The sequence below is a fragment of the Erythrolamprus reginae genome, chromosome 7, assembly GCF_031021105.1.
Source record: "Erythrolamprus reginae isolate rEryReg1 chromosome 7, rEryReg1.hap1, whole genome shotgun sequence".
Taxonomy (NCBI): Eukaryota; Metazoa; Chordata; class Lepidosauria; order Squamata; family Dipsadidae; genus Erythrolamprus; species Erythrolamprus reginae.
In genome coordinates, this window is record NC_091956.1 from 80,001,936 (window position 1) to 80,027,708 (window position 25,773).

At 40.9% G+C, this 25,773-nt stretch overlaps 1 protein-coding gene across 4 annotated transcripts in view; it reads left to right on the forward strand.

Annotated features, from left to right (window-relative positions):
• The window catches only part of EMCN (endomucin), a 52,288-nt gene extending 50,972 nt beyond the window's left edge, over positions 1 to 1,316 (forward strand). For all 4 annotated transcript variants that reach the window (XM_070757948.1, XM_070757949.1, XM_070757947.1 and 1 more), the window contains one exon: positions 961 to 1,316. The gene's annotated coding sequence lies outside the window, so the exon portion shown is untranslated. The remainder of the gene's footprint in view (positions 1 to 960) is intronic.
• Positions 1,317 to 25,773: the final 24,457 nt, after the last annotated feature.

A 25,773-nucleotide genomic window follows, 5' to 3' on the forward strand; every position in this document is an offset into this window, starting at 1 on the left:
GTAAGGTGAAAATAGTTTGTAAGAAGAGGCAAAAAAATCTTAAACCCCGGGTTTGTATCTCGAAAAGTTTGTATGACGAGGCGTTTGTAAGACGAGGTATAGTAAAGCCGTATAGTAAAGCCGCTGTATAGTAAAGCCAAAATCATCTTGCAATACAAACTACAGTGATCCCCTGATTATCGCGAGGGTTCCGTTCCAAGACCCCTCGCAATAATCGATTTTTCGGGATGTAGTGGTGTGGAAGTAAAAACACCATCTGCGCATGCGCGCCCCTTTTTCCATGGCCGCGCATGTGCAGATGGTGTTTTTACTTCCGCACCTGGGAAGACCCAGCAGCTGAGGAGCCGCCTGCCTGCCCGCTTGTCCGCCGCTTTTCCGCTTGTCCGCCGCTTGTCCACTTGTCCGGCCGCCGCTTTTCCGCCCGCCGCTTGTCCGCCGCTTTTCTGCTTGTCTGGCCGCTTGTCCACTTGTCCGGCCACCGCTTTTCTTGTCCGCCCACCGCTTGTCCGCCGCTCTGGGAGTTGAAGACCCAGGGAAGGTTCCTTCGGCCGCCCACCAGCTGATCTGCTCGGCAGCGCAGTAGCAGCGAGGAGCCGAAGATGGGGTTTCCCCGTTGCTCACGCAAAGGGGAAACCCCATCTTCGGCTCCTCGCTGCTACTGCGCTGCCGAGCAGATCAGCTGGTGGGCGGCCGAAGGAACATTCCCTGGGTGCCGCCCGCCGCTCGAGAGCAAGAGGGGGAGAGATAGAGAAAGAGAGAGAAGGAAAGAAAGAGATGAGAGAGGGAGGAAGAGAGTGTGAGAGAGGAAGAAGCAAGATAGAGAAAGAGAGAGAGAAAGAAAGATGAGAAAGGAAGGGAGTGACGTCATCGGGTGGGGAAAATCGCGATATAGCGTTTCGCAAAGATTGAGATCGCGAAACTCCGGGGATCACTGTACCTTGAAATTTTCCTTCGTTTCAGATGTGAAGAATTCCTGTTTCATTCTAGACACCACTGAACAATTGAGTTTTCTTGATATGGATGAAGAGCATCTACGGATCACTGAAAAACAACTGTTTGTTTCATTTCTCTGTCATTTTGCCATGTTGTCATGTTGTTTTTCTATATGCCTGCTGTTTATATCTAAAAAGAATTTTGTAGTTTTCTGTCTCTTTCTGTCTTCCAGCCCATTGCTCTACAAGACTTATTTATTGCTTTCCATGTATGTAAGGCTGAGAAAAAAAAATTGCATATTGTAAAACTATATAAAAATGCACTTGACTTTTGCCAATTCTGATACTGTAGTTTTGTACATAAAAATAAACTCTGACTATGAATATAATGCTTCATGTGTTTTCAGTAATTACCACAATATTAAATATTATATGTTGTGGCCATATCTGTTTACAATAAGAACAAGATACTAGCTTAAGTCTTCCCTTCTGTAAACACATAGATTCTGTTCTGCCGGCGTGTTTCAATCACCCGTAATTACAGGGTAATTAGTCCAGGAAGACACACACCACACGATAAAAGGAAAACCCAAAAGTTTTTATAAACAGAAAAACAGAAACAGCTCCCTTTTTAAATGTCAAAGGGATTTTCTGGTACACACAAGGCACAGGTTAAATGCAATCCAATTGCTCATCCAATAACTGGGAAATTGAGTCCAATTCTAAAGTCCAGAGAGTCCACACACAATCTTGAACAGCACACAAACCACGATCTTGACGAAACAATGAATCAGATTAAACTGCCACAAGGCCAAACTAGCACGCTGTTCTTTTTATCTGTAGCACTAATTACAGCAGCCCCACCCAACCACAGGTGGCCTCATTTTCTCTTGTAATAATCCTTCAGTTGTTGTCTCCTATGCATCACTCTACACATGCGTGGATGTGTCATTAATTCTTGTTCAGAATCCAAGGATGATAGAGATGATTGATTTCCTCCCGGGCTGTCTGCCAAACTCCCCTCTTCCCTGTCATTCACGCTTCCTTGGTCAGAGGAGGCTTTGTCGGCAGATTCCATCAGGAGCAAAACAGGCCTGTGGCATGTGGATACTTCCCCCACATCCACCTGCACATTCCTTGGGGCAGGAGCTGGGCCAGAGCTAACCACAACAGATTCCCTCATTCCCATTTCAATGCAAAGCAAAGATTCAAGTTATTATCCATAATGATGTTGAGACTCTAGGAAGAGTGCAGAGAAGAGAAACTAAGATGATTAGGGGACTGGAGACTAAACTTATTTGCAAGTGGCAGATGCAACATATTTGGAGTTTCATCTACTGTCCTAGGACATCTTTGGATGGTTTCCTTACTTGTTCTCTGCTTCTTGTAATATCTTACCTTGATGCAGATTTCTGCAACTATTCCTGCATTATTTGATAATATCAGAACTATTATTACCTGAATAGTGTTCTGGTTTCTGGTAGAATTTTAGCTATTACAAATAACTTTTACTAAATGCAGTATTTCATAAACAAAGAAACTCCATCTTTATTCTCTTCCTTCCGTATTCAAAATACAGTTCATACTAACACATTCCTTTCCATCCCGTTATCTTTCTTAATTGCATTCCTCATGCATTCCTCCCAGCCTCCTCCGTTCACCAAGATTTATGTACTCACAGCATGATTCAAAATCAGCAGAAATGACTGTAAAATAACACAGAATTTTTATTTTATTTATTTATTCTTTGTCCAATATACAATACATATGAGAGAGAATAGACATTAGGTAATATATATAAAGATAGGAAGTAAAAAAGAAGAGAAGTGGATAGTAAGAGAATATATATAGAGGAGAGAATATATAAGATAAAAGGGGTAAGGAAAGAGAATTGGACAGGGGACGATAGGCACATCAGTGCACTTATGTACGCCCCTTACTGGCCTCTGAGGAATCTGGAGAGGTCAATCGTGGAGAGTTTAATGGAGAAGTGTAGGGGATTGGGGGTTGACACTATTGAGTCCGGTAATGAGTTCCACGCTTCGACGACTCGATTGTTAAAGTCATATTTTTTACAGTCAAGTTTGGAGCGATTAACATTAAGTTTGAATCTGTTGTGTGCTCTTGTGTTGTTGCTGTTGAAGCTGAAGTAGTCGTTGACCGGAAGGACGTTGCAGCGTATGATCTTGTGGGCAATACTCAAATCATGTTTTAGGCGCCGTAGTTCTAGGCTTTCAAAGCCCAGGATGGTTAGTCTATTTTCATAGGGTATTCTGTTTCGGGTGGAGGAGTGGAGGGCTCTTCTGGTGAAGTATCTTTGGACATTTTCGAGAGTGTTGATGTCTGAGATGTGGTGTGGGTTCCAGACAGATGAGCTGTATTCGAGAATCGGTCTGGCGTAGGTTTTGTAGGCTCTTGTGAGTAGTGTGAGATTGCCGGAGCAAAAGCTGTGTAGTTTGCTTGCTTGGAAGTTTGCTTGCTTGGAAGCCAAATGGAAACACCTTCCATTTTAGTTCTACAACATTGAAACTCCACCCTTCTTCCCCACTGATCCCCTGACGTACCAAATACATCACTCCAGTATTTAACCCATTCCTCTCCTTAATATCTTCTTCCAAACACCTGTTCCTTATGTTTTTGGACCCTTCTGAATCTAGGATTGACCCAGAGAACGTCTGATTCTTCCTCGTTAGATTCTAGACTCATAGCAACATCCTGTGGCTGGCCTCCCACCTGTTCTACTACCTGTAACCCCGGGCCCACCACTAATTCATAAACACCATCTGTATCAGAGTCCTCAAGTTCTTCATCATCCTCCAACTGACCAGGAGTATGTACAACAAATAGGGATTCCTGGGGCTTTTTTCCCCCGGATAGGCCAACATGAGTATTATGTCTTTTAAATTACAAGGGTACCTCTACTTACGAACTTAATTCATTCTGTGACCAGGTTCTTAAGTAGAAAGGCTTGTAAGAAGAAGCAATTTTTCCCTTAGGAATCAATGTAAAAGCAAATAATGTGTGCGATTGGGGAAACCACAGGGAGGGTGGAGGCCCTGTTTTCTCCCAGGAGATTCCTAGAGAGGTCCCACAGAGGCTCCTACCTACCTTTTCAAGTCCTGTTCCCTCCCAGGAGATTCCTAGAGAGGCCTCACAGAGGCTTCTTTCCACCTTTTTCCGGCCCTGTTTCCTCCCAGGAGATTCCTAGAGAGGCCCCATGGAGGCTTCTCCCGGCCTTTTCTGGTTATAGTTTCTGAGGCTCGGGTTTGCAAGTGGAAAATGGTTCTTGAGAAGAGGCAAAAAAATCTTGAACACCCGATTCTTATCTAGAAAAGTTCGTAGGTAGAGGCGTTTGTAGGTAGAGGTACCGCTGTATTACATATAGCTCTGCCATCTTTTTTGTGTAGTGGTGGGAAGAACAATTTTACACGGCAAAAATCACTGCAATGCAGCCTGAACCTAAGGAAAGAAGGAGGAATGTATTTTGTGTATGTATTAACACTCTTTAAGAAAATATACGGGACTCTTTTGCATGGGATTTCCTTAATCTACTGGATTTCTGCTTCAAATGGCAGCTTTGGGGACTATGCTTTTACGAATTTCTAATATTCCTTATTTCCAAACATTCAAAAAGGAGGAATAATAATTTCAGAATAACAACATTCATGATACCTCCTTCTGCTACCATGACTACATTGCATAAGCACAATGTTCAGTAGAGATTCTAGAAACCATCACTCTGTCAGTCTTTATCGGGCATTTTTCCCTGGAAAATTGTCTTCTCTTTTTAAGAGAAACAAATCCATCATATGGTCAGAAGCTGTGCTGGTTGTAGCAATCCAGAAATGTAATAAGCAAATGATTGTGTCAAAATTCCTTTTTCTGGCTGCTTTTATTAAGGATGCAAAAGTATAACTTGGCAGGAAGAGAAAAAAAGTGTTTTTCTGCAATATTTTATCAAAGAGACATTTGTGCTTAATTAACACGGGTAAGACACAAGTTGCTGAAAGCTGTGGCGGGCTTTAAATAATTGGGAGGTCATCGCATTCAATCTAGCGATGCTAGAAATTCAACATTAAACTGAAGTTCAGTCTCCCTTTAAAATCTCTAATGAAGAATGGATAATCCCTGGATAGTTCAATGGATTTGCAGCTGGCTGAAGCGTAGACATCAGAGAGTTATTGTTAATGGCGAGTATTCTGAGCAGAGTCAGGTTACAAGCGGTGTGCCACAAGGGTCTGTTCTGGGTCCTATTCTTTTTAATATGTTTGTGAGTGACATAGGGGAAGGTTTGGTAGGGAAGGTTTGCCTATTTGCCGATGACTCTAAAGTGTGCAATAGGGTTGATATTCCTGGAGGGGTCTGTAATATGGTAAATGATTTAGCTTTACTAGATAAATGGTCAAAGCAATGGAAACTGCAGTTTAATGTTTCCAAATGTAAAATAATGCACTTGGGGAAAAGGAATCCTCAGTCTGACTATTGTATTGGCAGTTCTGTGTTAGCAAATACTTCAAAAGAAAAGGATTTAGGGGTAGTGATTTCTGACAGTCTCAAAATGGGTGAACAGTGCAGTCAGGCGGTAGGGAAAGCAAGTAGGATGCTTGGCTGCATAGCTAGAGGTATAACAAGCAGGAAGAGGGAGATTATGATCCCACTATATAGAATGCTGGTGAGACCACATTTGGAATACTGTGTTCAGTTCTGGAGACCTCACCTACAAAAAGATATTGACAAAATTGAACGGGTCCAAAGACGGGCTACAAGAATGGTGGAAGGTCTTAAGCATAAAACGTATCAGGAAAGACTTCATGAACTTAATCTGTATAGTCTGGAGGACAGAAGGAAAAGGGGGGACATGATCGAAACATTTAAATATATTAAAGGGTTAAATAAGGTTCAGGAAGGAAGTGTTTTTAATAGGAAAGTGAACACAAGAACAAGGGGACACAATCTGAAGTTAGTTGGGGGAAAGATCAAAAGCAACATGAGAAAATATTATTTTACTGAAAGAGTAGTAGATCCTTGGAACAAACTTCCAGCAGACGTGGTAGATAAATCCACAGTAACTGAATTTAAACATGCCTGGGATAAACATATATCCATCCTAAGATAAAATACAGAAAATAGTATAAGGGCAGACTAGATGGACCATGAGGTCTTTTTCTGCCGTCAGACTTCTATGTTTCTATGTTTCTATGAATGGACACATCTTTCCTATTTCAGTTGGTATAATTAAACAGCTTGTACTGCCAGAGAGTTCTAATATTTAGCCAAAATCCCTTTTTGTGTAATTTGAACCTGTGGTATCATGCCTCGGAATGAAGCAAAAGAAAATATATTTCCTCAGACGTCTATTTGACAGACTTTCAAATATGTTAAGATAGCTATCATATTTCCTCTTAATTGCCTCTTTTCTGAGCAAAACACGCCAAAGTCCTTCCATTTTTCCTCATATTCCATAAGCTTCTCACAATTTCCATCTTCCTTCTCTGGATGTGTCCCAGTGTCTGTTACTTTTTGAAATCCTTAGATCACAATCCACTCAGAGAATCAGTGAATAAATCAAAAGGAAAAAATTCTTTCATCCTTAAACTGAATGACAATTTAAGGAGTGGGGAAGAGATTATATCATATTGTTAAAAACTGTTCCAAAAAATGAAAACGTAAATGAAATTACACTACATTCTAGCATAACAACAATTATTAGTTTATTTATGTATATTTTATTTATTGACATTTATAACTGGCCCAATTTACATGTATGTAAATTGGGCCGCATTCTGTACTCATATAGCCATTGGAAATATAATACAATAAAAACTAATAAATTAAAATAATAACATCTAATTGACTTTGTTGAACACCCACAGAAAGCGGTGGGCCAAAGACTAATGGAAGCAAGGAGGGCTGGATTCACCTGTAATTCACAAGGTAAGATATTACAATGTTTAGTCAAATATAATACTTTAAATCCTGGTGTTGTTATTATTAAATAACTTTCTTGCAAAATTTACTTTATATTTTAAAAAAAACTATTGTGTTTAGAATATCCTTTCTTATCTACTTTTGCTATAATTAATTGATCTTTAAAAATAAAAATCAATTACCGGTAACCCAAACGCTACAAAAAATATTCAAAGCAAAGCTAAGTACTATTAAATGCTTAGTTTTTCCCCCAATATATCAAATGTATACTTGTGGAAAGGTACCAAACTAACTCTCCATTCAGCATCAAGCATCAACAAATATCCAGATACATTTGGGTATTGCAATTTCTATCTATCTTCTTCAAGCTTCAAACTTTCCAGTGTAGAAATATAGATCTGGATTCAAAATCTTCACTGATTAAGATTTCAACACCTTTGTCAATATTAGAAGGTTAAGCCTATTGATTTTAGAATGCCTTCTAAATTAAAAAAGATTTATTGCACTCGAAATTCCTTACCTTCTATCACTTTTTGGCTCAGTAATCACTGAGTACCTTACAGATAATTCTTAAAGGCCATTTGCAAATGTGGTCATTTGCACTTATTTGCAAGTTATCCCTATAGTTTTACCTACAAACTTTCAGCCACGTCCCTTGCTTGCTAAAAACATTATGCAGAAAAGCACAAAATTATTGCTTTTACTGTTAAAGTAAAAGTCCGAGTCCACGGAGAGGGGCGGAATACAAATCCAATTAATGAATAGTAAATAAAGAAATAAACTAAACATTATTATTCTTCAGGACATAAAACATGAAGCCTAAGGAATCCTCAATCTGAGTATTGTATTGGCAGTTCTGTGTTAGCAAAAACTTCAGAAGAAAAGGATTTAGGAGTGGTGATTTCTGACAGTCTCAAAATGGGTGAACAGTGTGGTAGGAAAAGCAAGTAGGATGCTTGGCTGCATAGCTAGAGGTATAACAAGCAGGAAGAGGGAGATTATGATCCCGCTATATAGAGTGCTGGTGAGACCACATTTGGAGTACTGTGTTCAGTTCTGGAGACCTCACCTACAAAAAGATATTGACAAAATTGAACGGGTCCAAAGACGGGCTACAAGAATGGTGGACGGTCTTAAGCATAAAACGTATCAGGAAAGACTTAATGAACTCAATCTGTATAGTCTGGAGGACAGAAGGAAAAGGGGGGACATGATCGAGACATTTAAATATGTTAAAGGGTTAAATAAGGTCCAGGAGGGAAGTGTTTTTAATAGGAAAGTGAACACAGGAACAAGGGGACACAATCTGAAGTTAGTTGGGGGAAAGATCAAAAGCAACATGAGAAAATATTATTTTACTGAAAGAGTAGTAGATCCTTGGAACAAACTTCCAGCAGATGTGGTTGATAAATCCACAGTAACTGAATTTAAACATGCCTGGGATAAACATAGATCCATTGTAAGATGAAATACAGGAAATAGTATAAGGGCAGACTATATGGACCATGAGGTCTTTTTCTGCCATCAGACTTCTATGTTTCTATGTTTCTAATATATATTTATAAATAGTGTTGTTGCACAGTCAGTATTCATTGCATCCTATAGATAGTACTATTAGAAAGAATAACATAACTTCTATTTCCAAATTATGCTAGTTTCTGAGAGGAGAAAAACATGGATGTTGGTGATGTTGTGGATTACTCGCAGAAGTAATTACTGGAGAATCTAGAATTTCTACAACATTTAATGTCATGTTTGTTTGAGAAATTCTATTCTGCAATCCACAAGTATCCCAACCCAATTGTCCCAGGAGTCCTTGATCCTTCTATACGTGGAAGGATCATTATTTAATCGTTATTACACATTTTCCAGGGTGATGTGTAAGGAGTACCAGAATTAAATCCTCATTTCAAATTAATTTCTGGCATCCCTATTTTTAAAACACACACAGAGAGAGAAAGAGCAATGCCCTGTCATTCCCTACAAAAATATTGAATAATAATAATAATAATAATAATAATAATAATAATAATAATAATAATAAATTGGACTTGTATGCCGCCCCTCTCCGAAGACTCGGGGTGGCTCACAACAATAATAAAACAATATAGCAGTAAAACAAATCCAATATTAAAAAACATATATAAAACCCCAGCAATTAAAACCATACAGCACATACATACCAAACATAAAATATAAAAGCCTGGGGGAGGATGTCTTAGTTCCCCCATGCCTGGCGATATAGGTGGGTCTTAAGTAATTTGCGAAAGACAAGGAGGGTGGGGGCTGTTCTAATCTCTGGGGGGAGTTGATTCCAGAGGGCCGGGGCCGCCACAGAGAAGGCTCTTCCCCTGGGGCCCGCCAAACGGCATTGTTTGGTCGACGGGACCCAGAGAAGGCCAACTCTGTGGGACCTTATCGGCCGCTGGGATTCATGCGGTAGAAGGCGGTTCCGGAGGTATTCCGAAGGAATATTTTTCTAACTGTTCCAATATCAGTTCCCTCCATCTGTCCACCTACATTATCTCAGTAGGCTCAAGGTTCACTCAGCCTTCCATCCTTTCAAAGTCAGTAAAGTGAGGACCCAGATTGTTGGCGGCAATATGCTTACTCTCTGTAAACCACTTAGAGAGGGCTGTAAACCACCGTGAAGCGGTATACAGTGATCCCCCGATCATTGCAGGGGTTCCGTTCCAGGACCCCCTGCAACGAGCGGGTTTTCGCGAAGTAGCGCTGCGGAAGTAAAAACACCATCTGCGCATGCGCAGATGGTGTTTTTACTCCCGCAGCGCTACCGAGGAGCCGAAGATTGGGGTTCCTGTTTTAAAACGTAGCCGCCGGCATGGGCGGTTTGCCAGCACCCCCCCGGACCCCTAACCCAGGTTTGGGGGGCTGCTAGGAAGCCGCCCATGCCGGCGGCGATGTTTTAAAACAGCCGCGCGGCTTTCCAATGAGTCCCGAAGACAAACGTCAAACTTCCGCGTTTGTCTTCGGGACTCATTGGAAAGCCGCGCGGCTGTTTTAAAACGTCGCCGGCGGCATGGGCGGCTTGCCAGCACCCCCCCGAACCCGGGTGGCCGGGTGAGCAGCGAGCGAACGGCGGGTGGCCGGGCGAAGGGCGGGCGAGCGGCGAAGGGCGGGCGAGCCACGGGCGCGCGGGCAGGCAGGCTGCGGACAAGCCGTTCGCTCGGGCCGCTTCCCAGCTGAGTACTCAGCTGGGAAGCGGCCCGAGCGAAGCGGCAGCAGCGAGGAGTTTGCGTGGGCGGTGGGGAAACTCCTCGCTGATGCCCGCCAAGAGGGGGAAGACCTAGGGAAGCCGCCCAGCAGCTGATCTGCCCGGCGCCATCTACGCATGTGTGCCCATAGAAAAAAAGGGCGCGCATGCGCAGATGGTGTTTTTACTTCCGGGTTCAAAAATCGCAAATTAGCCTGTTCGCAATGGTCGGGGACGCAATAACCGGGGGATCACTGTATAAGTCTAAATGCTATTGCTATTGTTCCCTGAACTCCAAATATTTTAATTCACCTTTATCAAAAGGATAGTTCTATACTGGAGAGTACAGTTTTCAAATCCTTCACGCTGAGCAAGATATGGAGATAAAAGTCACCTTGTTTAAAATCAACACTATTGCTGTTAGAATAAACAAGTACAAAAATGATGAGAACACGTTACTGCAAACGTTTGCTTAGATAAATTTACTTCTCATCCCCCTTTAAAGTATAATTGTCGCAGGGTACCAGATGCTTCACAAATAATACAAAACCTTAGGGAAAAGAAAGAGAAAGGAGAGAGAAAAAAGAAGAAGGGGAAAAATAAGCCTAACTTTAACAATAAAATAAAAATTAAATTAACTAACCAGATTATCTCCAAGACTGCCTTCTACCGCACGAATCCCAGCGATCACTGAGGTCCCATAGAGTGGGTCTCCTGTTGGCTGGCGAGACCTAGGGGAAGGGCCTTCTCTGTGGGGGGCCCGGCCCTGTAGAATCAGCTCCTCCCAGAGATTCGCACTGCCCCCACCCTCCTTGCCTTCCGAAAAAGTTTAAAAACTCATCTTTGCCACCAGGCCTGGAATTCCTTAGATCTTCCCCCCTGACTGCTGAATGAATGATATTGATAGTTTTTTAATTAGAATTTTAAGATTGTTTTTTAAGGTATAATTGGATTGCTATTATTGTTTCCTGTTTTTTCTGTACATGCTGTGAGCCGCCCTGAGTCCTAGGAGAGGGGCGGGATACAAATCCAATTTGTTCTGTCGGGCTCTCTGGTAGACTCCTCCCGAAAATTCACAGGTACAAATTTCAGACACACACACTTTTGAAAATTCAAAACAATGTTCTTTATAATGAAAATTCACTTAAACTAAGCCCTCTTTTGGTATAGCAAAGAGCACTTGTCTCCAAACAAACTGGTAATTGGTACAAGTCCCTTATCAGTTCTGAGATACTTATCTTGCAGCTGTGAGGCAATTCACAGTCCTTCTTCTTTCACAAAGTGAAACACACTTTGCTCTGGTTTAGTTTCAAAGCAGGGAAAAATCAGCACACAAAAAGTCAAAGTCAGTAAAGCAGTCACGAAACACAACGATCAGATAATCCTCCACAATGGCCAAACCCACAGGCTGCTATTTATAGCAGCCTCACTAATGACCACAGCCCCACCCAACCACAGGTGGCCTCATTTTCTTTGATAATAATCTCTCAGTTGTTGCTGCCTATGCATCGCTCTCCGCATGCGTGGCTGTATCATTAACTCTTGTTCTGAATCCAAGGAGGAGCTAGATAATTGATCTCCTTCTGAGCTGTCTGCCCCATTCTCCTCCTCCCTGTCACTCATGTCTTCTTGGTCAGAGGAGCCTTCATCAGCAGATTCCACGGGGGGCAAAACAGGCCTGCAGCATGTGGATGTCTCCCCCACATCTACAGTCCTTGGGGCAGGAGCAGGGCCAGAGCTAACCACAACAGATAATGATTCAGTTCCATAAGAAGGATTCTTAGGACCAGTAGTGCCAATATTCCATATTCCATAGATTCCATATTCCACAGATCAGCCAAGGCGCTGGCAAACATTGTTGATAAATGATGTAGGAAATTGCTCAGGCACATTCAGGAAACCATCTGGACCCATCAGACAACTGATCTATTTTAATGTTCATAATAGATGGATTGTACATTGTATTCTTGACTTGTAAAATAATGTGCAATTGCACCAAACATTTCTCTCTCTCTCTCTCCCTTGCTTCTAAATTTAGCTGAACCCAATATTTTCAAATAAATACAACATAAGACTAATCAGTTAATCTCCCGATGAATTAAGATGGTAAATTTCACAAATACATCTTTGAAAGTGCTGTTGTTAAACACTAGATGGTGCAGTAGGCAGGTTTTGACTTTTTTTTTTTGCAAAAACTCTTCAGTTGGATATGATTCTTGAGTTGCCAACTCTACCTTTGTTATGAAATAGAAAGAATCTTGTTTTGTGAGACGTTTTATATGCTTGCATGAATTAAACTGTTTGTAACAGGGGTGGGCTCATTATTTTCAGATAAAAGTCACTGCATCAGTGACCTGTTTGCCTCACTGAACTAACTGAGATGCATAATGATGACGGGAGGGGAGAGAGATTACACTGCCAAGAGGAATAGAGTTGGCAATTTGCAGAGCAGATATATCAAGGGAATTGTGTTGTTTTTCAAAAGTGAAGATCCGAGGTGTGACACAAAGGCTGATCGGACTAACCAAACTTACTGGTCACTATTCATTTTGAAACAAAAGATATTGGCAGAAAGAGCCTCAGAAAAATACAAAGAGCTGATCAGGAAGGAAAAATAATTCAGAGCACCAATGGTATTTGATTCATATTTCCAAACAAAAATTATGTCCAAGAAGGGAATAGAGTATTCTAGACATTATTGCTTGTTTGACCCCTATTGACAATCATTATGTGTTGAACCTCATGATTCTTGACAAATATATACATATGCACCAAAGGCAGCATTCGTTGTCTGGGGAATTCTGGGAGTTAAAGTCCAAATATCTTCAAGTTGCCAAGGTTGGGAAAACACTGCTTTAGAACATAGAATAGAGTTGGAAGGGACCTTGCAGATTTCTAGTCTAAGCCCTTGCTCAAGCAGGAGACCCTAGACCAGGGATGGCACATGAACCTTTTTTGGTTCGGGTGCCAAAAGGAATGCTTGAGTGTATGCGCTATCATGTGTGAACATGCCCATTCCCTTTTTGTCCACCCCCAATGCATGTGTACTCTCCCCCCGTGCATGTGCCCAGGCAGGGGTGGGCTACGGCCCGGACGGGGCAGGAACGCAGTGGGGTAGCGAAAATGGAGCTCCACCCCAGAGCACCCAATTAGCACTGAAAGATGTTGAAAGAAAATGCAGGCCGTCCTGCATAAGCCACGGCCACAGTGTGGTAGTAAAACTTTTGGTAGCCCTTCACTGCCAGCATGTGACATACCCGGCCCGTGGGCCACAAGTTCGACACTTTATCCTTGGAGGCTGATTGCCAAAGCTGCAGCTGTTGTAAAGCTTTGAAAACCCACCTGTTTAAATATTTTATTTTTTTTATTTTTTATTTTATTCATTTGTCCAATACATAAATACATAGGAAGAAAAATAGACATGTAATAATATAAAAGAGGGCGAAAGTGAACTTAGAGGAGAGGATATATGTTGTGAGCCGCCCCGAGTCTTCGGAGAGGGGCGGCATACAAATCCAAATAATAAATAAATAATAAATAAATAAATAAAATATATGAAAGAAATAAAATATATATGATAAGTGAGAGAAAGGAAAGACAATTGGACAGGGGACGAAAGGCACACCAGTGCACTTATGTACGCCCCTTACTGGCCTCTTAGGAACCTGGAGAGGTCAATCGTGGAGAGTCTAAGGGAGAAGTGTTGGGGGTTAGGGGTTGACACAATTGAGTCCGGTAATGAGTTCCACGCTTCGATAACTTGACTGTTGAAATCATATTTTTTACAGTCAAGTTTGGCGCGGTTCGTATTAAGTTTGAATCTGTTGCGTGCTCTTATGTTATTGCAGTTGAAGCTGAAGTAGTCATTGACTGGTAAGACATTGCAGCATATGATCTTGTGGGCAATACTCAGATCGTGTTTTAGGCGCCGTAGTTCTAAGCTTTCAAGACCCAGGATTGTTAGTCTATTTTCGTAGGATATTCTGTCTCGAGTGGAGGAGTGAAGGGCTCTTTTAATCCACACATTTTAATCCACACATTTATTAACCACGTTGCTTTTTAAAATAGATATTCTACAGCTGTAACCTCTTTGGATATGTCCTGTAACGCTTAGAGTAACGTTCTCTCCTTGTTTGCATTTTTTAAAATTGAAAGCTTTGTTATACCATTACATTTCTGCTTCTTGATTTTTATACTTTTATGTCATTTGTTGTCCTTTGTGGGTAAAGGCAACTGGAGATATCAGTTGAGCCAAGAAACGCAGCTCCACAAGTTGATTGCTAACCTTTAAGCCTCATATATCCCCAAAGTAACAATATCCAGCTCTCCCAAAGCTATTTCTCACCAACTAACAAAGCTAAACAATGGTTTTCTTTTCCTCCACTCCTGTAATTGCTTAACTGTTTCTTTCGTTCTCTCTTTTAACAAAGAACAATTTACCCTCAAGCAGAATAGTTAATGACCAGGAACAATATTTTATTAGGTGAGGCAGACTGTTTTCCATTTAAGCTAGCTAGAATGTTCTTCAGGGGCATCCTGTATGAGTCTCTTTATTTATTTATTTATTTTTTTGTTTGTTTGTTTGTTTGTTTGTGTGTTTGTTTGTTTGTTTGTTTGTTTGTTCATTTGTCCAATACACAATACATATGGAAGTGAATAGACATGAAGTAATATATATAAAGATAATATGTAAAAATAGAGGAGAAAAAATATGAAAGGAAGAAAATATATATGAGATATGAGATAAAGGAAAGACAATTGGACAGGGGACGAAAGGCACACTAGTGCACTTATGCACGCCCCTTACTGATCTCTAAGGAACCTGGAGAGGTCAATCGTGGAGAGTCTAAGGGAGAAATGTTGGGGGTTAGGGGATGACACTATTGAGTCTGGTAATGAGTTCCACGCTTCGACAACTCGATTGTTAAAGTCATATTTTTTACAGTCAAGTTTGGAGCGGTTAATATTAAGTTTGAATCTGTTGCGTGCTCTTGTGTTGTTGCGGTTGAAGCTGAAGTAGTCATTGACCAGTAGGACGTTGCAGCATATGATCTTGTGGGCAATACTTAAATCGTGTTTTAGGTGCCGTAGTTCTAAGCTTTCTAGAAGTTAGTTAGTTAGTTAGTTAGTTAGTTAGTTAGTTAGTTAGTTAGTTAGTTAGTTAGTTCCTTCGTTTGTTTGTTTGTTTGTTTATTTATTTATTTATTTATTTATTTATTTATTTATTTATTTATTTATTTATTTATTTATTTATTTATTTATTTATTTATTTATTTATTTATTTATTTATTTATTTATTTATTTATTTATTTATTTATTTATTCGATTTTTATGCCGCCCTTCTCCTTAGACTCAGGGCGGCTTACAACATGTTAGCAATAGCACTTTTTTAACAGAGCAAGGCTATTGCCCCCACAATCCGGATCCTCATTTTACCCACCTCAGAAGGATGGAAGGCTGAGTCAACCTTGAGCCGGTGGTGAGATTTGAACTGCTGACCTTCAGATCTACAAGTCAGCTTCAGTGGCCTGCAGTACAGCACTCTACCTGCTGCGCCACCCCAGCTCATCATTGGACGTTTTCAAGGGTATTGATGTCAGAGATGTGGTATGGGTTTCTTTCTTTCTGTCTTAAAATTCTGTTTATAAAAAGCAGTCAGATTCCATTTTTTTTATTTAAAAAAAACCCCACTTCTTTAAAGATGGTATTAAGCTGATTCCAATTTCTGCTAATTTCTGCAAAAAGCCAGCAAAATTGGAAATTAAGTGCTTAGTAACCACACAACATAAACCAAAAAGACTTCAGTGACCTTTCTAGACTTTTTACTAAATCTGCACTTCTATTTCTACTAGTTTTTTCTCATTATTCCTATCATCATTTTCCTCCCCCTTAGGACTGTATGACTGTAACTTGTTGCTTGTATCCTAAGATTTTTATTAATATTGATTGTTTCTTCGTTGCTTATTTGACCCCTATGACAATCATTAAGTGTTGTACCTCATGATTCTTGACAAATGTACCTTTTTCTTTTATGTACACTGAGAGCATATGCACCAAGACAAATTCCTTGTGTGTCCAATCACACTTGGCCAATAAAATTCTATTCTATTCTCTATTCTGTAATGAATTTAGAAAGTAGATGAGGTTGAATGTGTATAATTTTAGAAGATCAGTGTGTCTTTACATACACTTTATACAGTAGATAATGTATATTTTTGTAAGAGTAGTAGATCCTTGGAACAAACTTCCAGCAGACGTGGTTGGTAAATCCACAGTAACTGAATTTAAACATGCCTGGGATAAACATATATCCGTCCTAAGATAAAATACAGTAAATAGTATAAGGGCAGACTAGATGGACCATGAGGTCTTTTTCTGCCGTCAGTCTTCTATGTTTCTATATGTATGTACACATAAGGCATATATACATAGAATTAAATAGTATATTTTGGATGTTCAGTAATAGTAAATAGATAGGGAAATTGTATCTCTTTGAGGTGAGGAGAGGCCAGGCACCCTAACCCAAACCCTTGACATGAGTGACGTCAAGTGGGCCAACTTTAAGCCAGTCACATGACCTTTAAGCCACTCCCAGTCACATGGTCATCAAGCCACTCCCACCTGGTCACATGGCTGCAAGCCACACCCAAAAAATAAGCCACACCCATAGTGTGGTAGCCGTTCACTGGTGGGAGGGCCCAAATGGAATGATATTGTTTATACCAGTGTTTCCCAACCTTGGCAACTTGAATATACCTGAACTTCAACTCCCAGAATTCCCCAGCCAGCATTTGCTGGCTGGGGAATTCTGGGAGTTGAAGTCCAAATCTATTCAAGTTGCCAAGGTTGGGAAACACTAGTTTATACACCTTAATGTAAAAGGCTTAATTGTACCTTGAGTGTTATAAAATATGGAGCTGAGCAGAGGATAGTTTATCTCCGCAGTAATTTCAGTGATGGGGAACTATTGATTGTTCGTGTGAAGCAAAATTTTGATTGCGTTCCTTGAGTTCTGGCCTTGGCTGCTGATTTATAAGTAATGGTTTGTTGTTATGATGATGCAGCTGGTTTTCTTTTGCCAGCTGGAAGCCTGATATAATTGGCAAGAGAAAAGAAAGATTGCTGTTCCGTGGCAAGAAACTAGGATGGGGTAGCAATAAAAGTATATGGCTGGCATTCTAACTTTCTACAAATATATTAAAGTTGATATTTTCAGAATCGATATTTCCTTCCCTTTGCAGCTTCCTGGGCTCTACCCTACATCCTTTCTGGAGCACATTAGTTCCTTGGGGAATAAATGCAGGCATTTCTGCATATATGTTTCCATATATTAAATGAATTCTGTATGTCTGCCCTATAATAAATAGAGTTACACCTCCCTCCAGTAAAGCAAGAATAGGTATGTTGTAATTAAATACATAAATCCTAAGAATAGAGTTGGGAGATACAGTGATACCTTGTCTTACAAACTTAATTGGTGCCGGGACGAGGTTCTTAAGGTGAAAAGTTTGTAAAACGAAACAATGTTTCCCATAGGAATCAATGGAAAAGCGATTAATGCGTGCAAGCCCAAAATTCACCCCTTTTGCCAGCCAAAGTGCCCGTTTTTGCGCTGCTGGGATTCCCCTGAGGCTCCCCTCCATAGGAAACCCCACCTCTGGACTTCTGTGTTTTTGCAATGCTGCAGGGGAATCCCAGTAGGGGAATCCCAGCATCGCAAAAAAAGTGCTTCGCTGTCAGCGGAAGTCCGGAGGTGGGGTTTCCCATGGAGAGGAGTCTTAGGGGAATCCCAGCAGCACAAAACCGGGTGCTTCGCTGGCAACGGAAGTTGGGAGGTGGGGCATCCCAGCGGCGGCGGTGGGTTTGTAAGGTGAAAATAGTTTGTAAGAAGAGGCAAAAAAATCTTAAACCCCGGGTTTGTATCTCGAAAAGTTTGTATGATAAGGCGTTTGTAAGATGAGGTATCACTGTATATTGGAGATTATTGAGTCTGCTTGGTACTGGAATCAACCCAGGTAATCCTCAACTTACGAACACAATTGAGCCCAATATTTCTGTTGTTAAATGAAACAGTGGGTTTTGTTCCATTTTACAACCTTTCTTGCCCTGGTTGTTAAATCGCTGCAGTTATATTAGAAACACGGCTGTTAACAGAATCTGGCTTCCTCGTTGGCTTTGCTGATCCGAATGGGATCTTATTACCTGAAAACACTAAAACCAGCAAATAGCCGGGGTGGCGCAGCAGGTAGAGTGCTGTACTGCAGGCCATTGAAGCTGACTGTAGATCTGTAGGTCAGCAGTTCAAATCTCATCACCGGCTCAAGGTTGACTCAACCTTCCATCCTTCCGAGGTGGGTAAAACGAGGACCCGGATTGTGGGGGCAATAGGCTGGCTCTGTTTTTTTAAAAAAGTACTATTGCTAACTTGAAATTGATTCCCCTCGGCCGTCCCGTTTTATGTATAGTTTGTTTGGGATGTATGATTGTTTTTAAATCGAGGGTTTTAACTGTTCTGTTTTTAATCATTGGATTTGCATTGTATATTGTTGTTGTGAGCCGCTCCGAGTCTTCGGAGAGGGGTGGCCTACAAATCTAATTAATAAAATAAATAAATAAAATAAAATAAATAAATAAACATTGTAAGCTGCCCTGAGTCTAAGGAGAAGGGCGGCATAAAAATCGAATCAATAAATTAAATAAATAAATAAACATTGTAAGCTGCCCTGAGTCTAAGGAGAAGGGCGGCATAAAAATCGAATCAATAAATAAAATAAATAAATCTTAAATATGAACCAGTTGCCAAGCATCCAAATTTTGATCACGTGAAAAATGGTCCTAAGTCCATTTTTTTCCATGCCATTGTGACTTCAAACAGTTACAAAATGAATGAATGGTCATTTCATTCAGTCACTAAGTGAATTGTTGTAAGTCAAAGTCTACATCAGTGATGGCGAACCTATGGCACAGGTGCCACAGGTGACCTAGGGTGCCATATTCGCGGGCACGCAAGCCGTTGCCCTAGCCGGCCAGCTGATTTTGTGCCGGCCAGCTGATTTTTGGCTCGCACACAGGCTCTGGGAGGGCTTCCAGAGAACCTCCAGGGGAATAGTGGAGGGCATTTTTTTTTTTAAAAAAAATATATTTTATTGATTTTCATAAAATGGACAAAACTGACACACATACATATAACATAAAAGTGGGGTTGTATCTTCCCCGCTTATTTTTGAAGTAAAATTTCAATACAGAAAAAGAATACATTTAAAAAATACTTAGATTCAAACTTACTACTTTAAATGAAAAGAAGAGATTTGTTTTACCTTATATGATAAATTTTCATACATAAACTAATTCTAACATAACTCTTAAGTCATCTCAATGCTATTTCTAACGTAAATCTTAAATCATGTCACTGCTAATATAATTCTCTTATTTATTTATTCATTATTTTAATATTTCTTCTTGTTTATCCATATATACACTTTGTTCCATATCTCATAATATTCTGTTTCTTCTTGGTCTTTTAACCGTCTTGTCATCATATCAATTTCAGCACATTCCAATATTTTTTTAATAACTTCCTCTTCTTTGGGGATATTTTCCCCTTTCCAGTTTTGCGCATATATTATCCTGGCCGCAGTCAAAATATGAATAACTAAATGTAAAATTTCTTTCTTGTATCTCTGATTGGTTATACCCAGTAAATAAAATTCCGGGGTTATTTCTATCTGATGGAGGGCGTTTTTACCCTCTGCCAGCTTCATGGAAGCCTTTGGATCCTGGGGAGGGCAAAATACGAGCCTACTAGGCCCCACCAGAAGTTGGGAAACAGGCCATTTCCAGCCTCCAGAGGGCAAGCTGTTTTAACCCTCCCCAGGCATCTAATTATGGGTGTGGTCACTCGCGCAGGTGCTTTTTTGCCACCCGATGAAAACAAGGTTCGCCATCACTGGTCTACATGTTCTATAACACTTGAATATCCAATGTCTTTTTTTTTTTATTCCAGAAAAGAAGAGTCCACCACCTTCAAAATCATTACTTAAGAGATTTTATGGTTTTTACTGGTGTATAATCAAAATCTTTTTCATAGAAACATAGAAGATTGACGGCAGAAAAAGACCTCATGGTCCATCTAGTCTGCCCTTATACTATTTCCTGTGTTTTATCTTAGGATGGATCTATGTTTATCCCAGGCATGTTTAAATTCAGTTACTGTGGATTTACCAAACACCTCTGCTGGACATTTGTTTCCAAGCATCTACTACTCTTTCAGTCAAATAATATTTTCTCTATTTATTGTAATGTAATCTCAACTTTGTGTTTTGTTTTGTCATCTGAAACAACTTTGAAACAACTGTCTCTATTTTCTGTGAGATGACCCTTCAGATAGTTGAAGACAAGCTATCGTGTCTTCTTCCAATATTGCAACCCAACAGGACCGACACAGACTTCAGAGGATAATCAGAACTGCAGAAAAAACAATTGCTGCCAACCTGCCTTCCATTGAGGACCTGTATACTGCACGAGTCAAAAACAGGGCGTGGAAAATATTTACTGACCCCTCACATCCTGGACACAAATTGTTTCAACTCCTACCCTCAAAACGTCGCTACAGAGCACTGCACACCAAGACAACTGGACACAAGAACAGTTTTTTTCCGAACGCCATCACTCTACTAAACAAATAATTCCCTCAACACTGTCAGACTTTCTACTAAATCTGCACTTCTATTCTACTAGCTTTTCTCATCATTCCTATCACCCATTTCCTCCCATGTTGACTGTATGACTGTAACTTGTTGCTTATATCCTAAGATTTTTATTAATATTGCTTCTTCATTGCTTATTTGACCCCTCTGACAATCATTAAGTGTTGTACCACATGATTCTTGACAAATGTATATTTTATTTTATGTACGCTGAGAGCATATGCACCAAGACAAATTCCTTGTGTGTCCAATCACACTTGGCCAATAAAAATTCTATTCTATTCTTCAGGCTGAATATGTCCATTTTGAGCCATAGTGGCACAGTGGTTAGAGTGCAGTACTGCAGGCAATTTGGCAGTTCAAATCTCACCAGGCTCAAGGTTGACTCAGTCTTCCATCCTTCCAATATTAGTAAAACGAGGACCCAGATTTTTTGGGGAGGGGGCAATATGTTGACTCGGTAAACTGCTTAGAGAGGGCTATAAAGCACTGTGAAGTGACATATAAATTTAACTGCTATTGTTATTATCTTCTACTATTCTTCATAAGCTTTTCCTTCAACAGAACCTTTATTATCTCAGTTATTCCCCCTGAGACTCCCTTCAGTTTGTGAACATACTTCCTAAGTTGCATTGGCTGGAATAAAATAATACAGTGATGACTGGCACTCTATACAGATTTTGCTGGAATCTGATGGCAGCAAAACCCCTGGGAACTATATAACTTTAGAATGCAGAAGAAACAAAACAAAACAAAAGGCAGTACAATATAATAGAAACACAGGAACTAAACTTTTGAAGGATGTGCGTCTACTTGGATTTGATCTGATATTCTTTTGGCATGCCTAAGTAACATCAACAACCGCCACAAAATCCTAATGATATAATTTTTATTATTGCAATTATTTCAGAGCAAAACTACTTTATGCCAGTGAAGGGCTGCTCAGTCTTATCTCCTACCAGTCTGCTACTAGAGACAGTTGCGGGAATGGCCGTTGGGTGTACATGTGCCTGTTGGCGCGAGATTTGGCTTTTGTACATGCACAACAAGTGAAAATTAATGCAGGGCAGCACGAGAGAGTGAGATTTTGGTGATTTTTGCCAATGTAGAGAGCATTGCAGTAGTCAAACCTCGAGTTGATGAAGGCATGAACAACTGTGAGCAATGACTCCCAGTCATGGATGGAGTACCTGAGACCGCAAAGCCGCTGCCTACTATTGCTTTATACTTGTGTGTTCATTTTACGCTTGTTTAAAAGTTGAGGCCATGCCAATGAATCTGTTGGAGTGTTCCAAGTTCCTTTAATCACAAGGACAGTGTCCTCAGTGACCTGATGAGAAGGAACACAGTGTAAGTATTATGCTGCAGGGTTTTTTTTTAATTTATCTATATCTATCAGATAAAAAGCAAAGAAGTGGAATTCCTTTCCCCTGTGCACTGGGAAGAATGTATCATTACATCTCCCAATCTTGAGTTGTCCGATCTACATTAGACCTGGAATTGGACATCTTTCTGAAGTCTGGGAGAAAAACCTGTTCATGTTCTCCACTGTAATGAGAAATTGGAAAATTAAATGCAAAGACATGTTTATGAAGAGTAAGGATTCAAATAGAAAATGGTCACGCCCAGTCAGTTCCTTGTTTGTTTTTGTTTCAAAATTATTATTATTATTATTATTATTATTATTATTATTATTATTATTATGTCATTACAATACAGCAAACGAGATCACTATGCTGGATTTCGTATTTCATCACCAGTCGGGCGCTTCCCAAGCACCTAGGCCTGCGTGAAGTAGCGGCGAATCCCAGTAAAGCGGCCTTTTGCAATTGACAGATGGAGATTTTGTCAATTCCAATGGTTTTTATATGTCCGCTGACATCCTTTGGCACTGCGCCCAGCGTGCCAAGTACCACTGGGACCACTTTCACTGGCTTATGCCAGAGTCGTTGCAGCTCGATTTTTAGATCTTCATATTTCACTAATTTCTCTAGCTGCTTCTCCTCAATTCTGCTGTCTCCTGGAATTGCGATGTCGATGATCCATACTTTCTTTTTCTCCACAATCACAATGTCTGGTGTGTTATGCTTCAGAATTTGGTCAGTCGGAAGTCGGAAGTCCCACAGTAGTTTTGCTTGCTCATTTTCAACCACTTTTTCGGGCTTACGATCCCACCAGTTCTTTGCCACTGGTAAATGGTAGTTCCGGCACAAGTTCCAGTGGATCATCTGTGCCACAGCATCATGTCTATGCTTGTAGTCAGTCTGTGCAATCTTTTTGCAGCAGCTGAGTATGTGATCGATTGTTTCATCTGTTTCTTTACAGAGTCTGCACTTTGGATCGTCTGTTGATTTTTCAATTCTGGCATTATTATTATTATTATTATTATTATTATTATTATTATTATTATTATTATTACTGACTGACTATGACTATGACTATGACTATGACTATGACTATGACTATGACTATGACTTTATATGCTGCCCCGCTCCGAGGACTCGGGGTGGCTTAAGCATATCCTTTTGTCCTGCGTAGGATTCACTCTTCTTTCTCTTATTTACTGGTAAGAAGCATCTATTATTATGCCACCATTCTACAGATGTCTGAACTATTCTAGGCATGCAGTTGGTGAACTTTCTGAAGGATGGGAAAAATAATTGTCGAAGTTCCCCACTGTTATTGGAATTGGAAAGTTTTTTTCCATTTCTTTGGAGTAAAACAAAAAGAAACACACAAATGCATTCATCACAGCCTTGAAGTGGAAGGAAAGAGGAGAACTAGAATGACCCATGAAGCTCAAGGCAGCTAGCTGTCAGTTTAGGACAACTGCAGGAAAGCACTACATGGAGTCTGGTGATAAATTTATTAACGACTTCCCAGAAGAACACTTCAAGCAAGGAGGTGGTAGGGGGAACAACAGCATCAACAGCTAACTCAAGCCTTAAACAAGATGAAGACTTTTCATTCTTCTGTTTATTCTAGAATTGGACTCTGAGTAATAGAATTATAAGGAATCTTGGAAGTCTTCCAATTCAACCTCCTGTTCAGGCAGGAGACTCCATCTATACCATTCTGGTCTAATGGCTGTCCAATCTCTTCCTAAAAACCTCCACCAATGGAGCACACACATCTTCTGAATTGAAACCATTCCACTGGTTAATTGCTCTCATTGTCAGGAAATTTCTCCTTAGTTCTAGGTTAGTAGAGGACAGTGATGGTACGAATCTCTGGGGGGAGCTGATTCCAGGGGGCCGGGGCACCCACAGAGAAGGCTCTTCCTCTAGGCCCCATCAAGCGACATTGTCTAGTTGACGGGACATGGAGAAGGCCAACTCTGCAGGCGGGTAGGCCGGGGTGAGAGAAGGCTGGAGTTGTGCGGAAAGCGTCACCTGCTGGTGGGACCTAGTCCGAAAGGAGCCGACGCTGTCGCTGCACCAATGGCAGCTGCGAAGGGGAGGGCGCGGAGGCGGTGCCCGCCAGAGAAGCGGAGAGAGAGAGAGAAGTGGAGGTGTGCTCACCTTGTGCCGTGGGGGGAGGAGGCAGTGGAGGTCAGGGGTTTGCAAGCAGCCACCTCCCCCCACAAACACACACAGCCATGGCGCACTTAGCTGTGACTTTCAATGGAGTTTTTGAATCGCCAATTTCCTGAATCTCCCGTCCACACACCGCGGAGTAGGAGGTGCGGAGGAGGTGGAGAGGCAAGAGGCGGGGAGGAAAGCGGGCCTGCAACTGGCCCCTTTCTTTCTCGCCTTTAGGGAGAGGAACTGTTGCTGCTCTGCCATAGGGCAGCAGCAGTTTCTCTCCCTAAAGGCGGCAAAGAAAGGGGCCAATTGCAGGCCCACTTTCCTCCCCGCCTCTTGCCTCTCCACCTCCTCCTCCCTCAGCAGCCGACCGCGGTGAATGGACAGGAGATTCAGGAGCTTATTATATCGATCGGTAAAATCTCGTGTGCTGCCGCGGGCCAGTTAAAAGACCTCAGCGGGCCGCATCCGGCCCATGGGCCGTAGTTTGGGGACCACTGGTGTAAAGTATTCCATTAAGTCATTACTATTGTTATTTTTTAAACAGGAGAGAAAGCTGTGGTCTAGCAGCTTCCAACTTCTGCTGTAATTTATAAATGACTGAGAAAATGTGCAGAAGCCTTTTCAACGTTTGGTCTAAGATGAAGAAGGTCCTGGAATACAGGCAGATAATTGTACCCATTGTACTGCAGTTTGACCAATCTTAGAGGCCTGTTGGGACAATAAAATATGAAGAATCGTGGAAGAAAAATGGTATACCAATGCAATACAAAAAAGTCCCCTGGAGTATAATGGTAGCTGAATTTATCATACTAAGCTTATGAGAGAGCTCTGATTAGATTAATGGTGGAGCTCAGACATATTTCATAACTTGAGTTCTGAAACTTAGCGTTGACTTCCAGGTTTGGAAAATGTAATGATTTGTAAAAGCATCAAAAATGTGAGGGATAGTAAATTTTCCTGCCTTCTTCGCTTCTTCATTGTCACTAAAGTAACAATGCAACCAATGTGAAAAAAGGATCCTGGAGAGGTATTCAATAAGTTTTAAAAACCTGGCTTTTTCACCAGGCCCTGAGGAAGGATATACTGTATGTGACCTTCTCCCCAGTGGTCTTTTACATTGCTAGGAACATATCTATCCCAAGTACAGTGATACCTCGTCTTACAAACTTAATTGGTTCCGGGGGGAGGTTTGTAAGGTGAAAACTTTGTAAGACGAAACAACGTTTCCCATAGGAATCAATGGAAAAGCGATTAATGCGTGCAAGCCCAAAACTCACCCCTTTTGCCAGCCAAAGCGCCCGTTTTCTCATCGCCGGCTCAAGGTTGACTCAGCCTTCCATCCTTCCGAGATGGGTAAAATGAGGACCCAGGTTATGGGAACAAATATGCTGGCTCTGTTAAAAAGTGCTATTGCTAACATGTTGTAAACCGCCCTGAGTCTAAGGCAGGGGAGGGCAATTAATTTT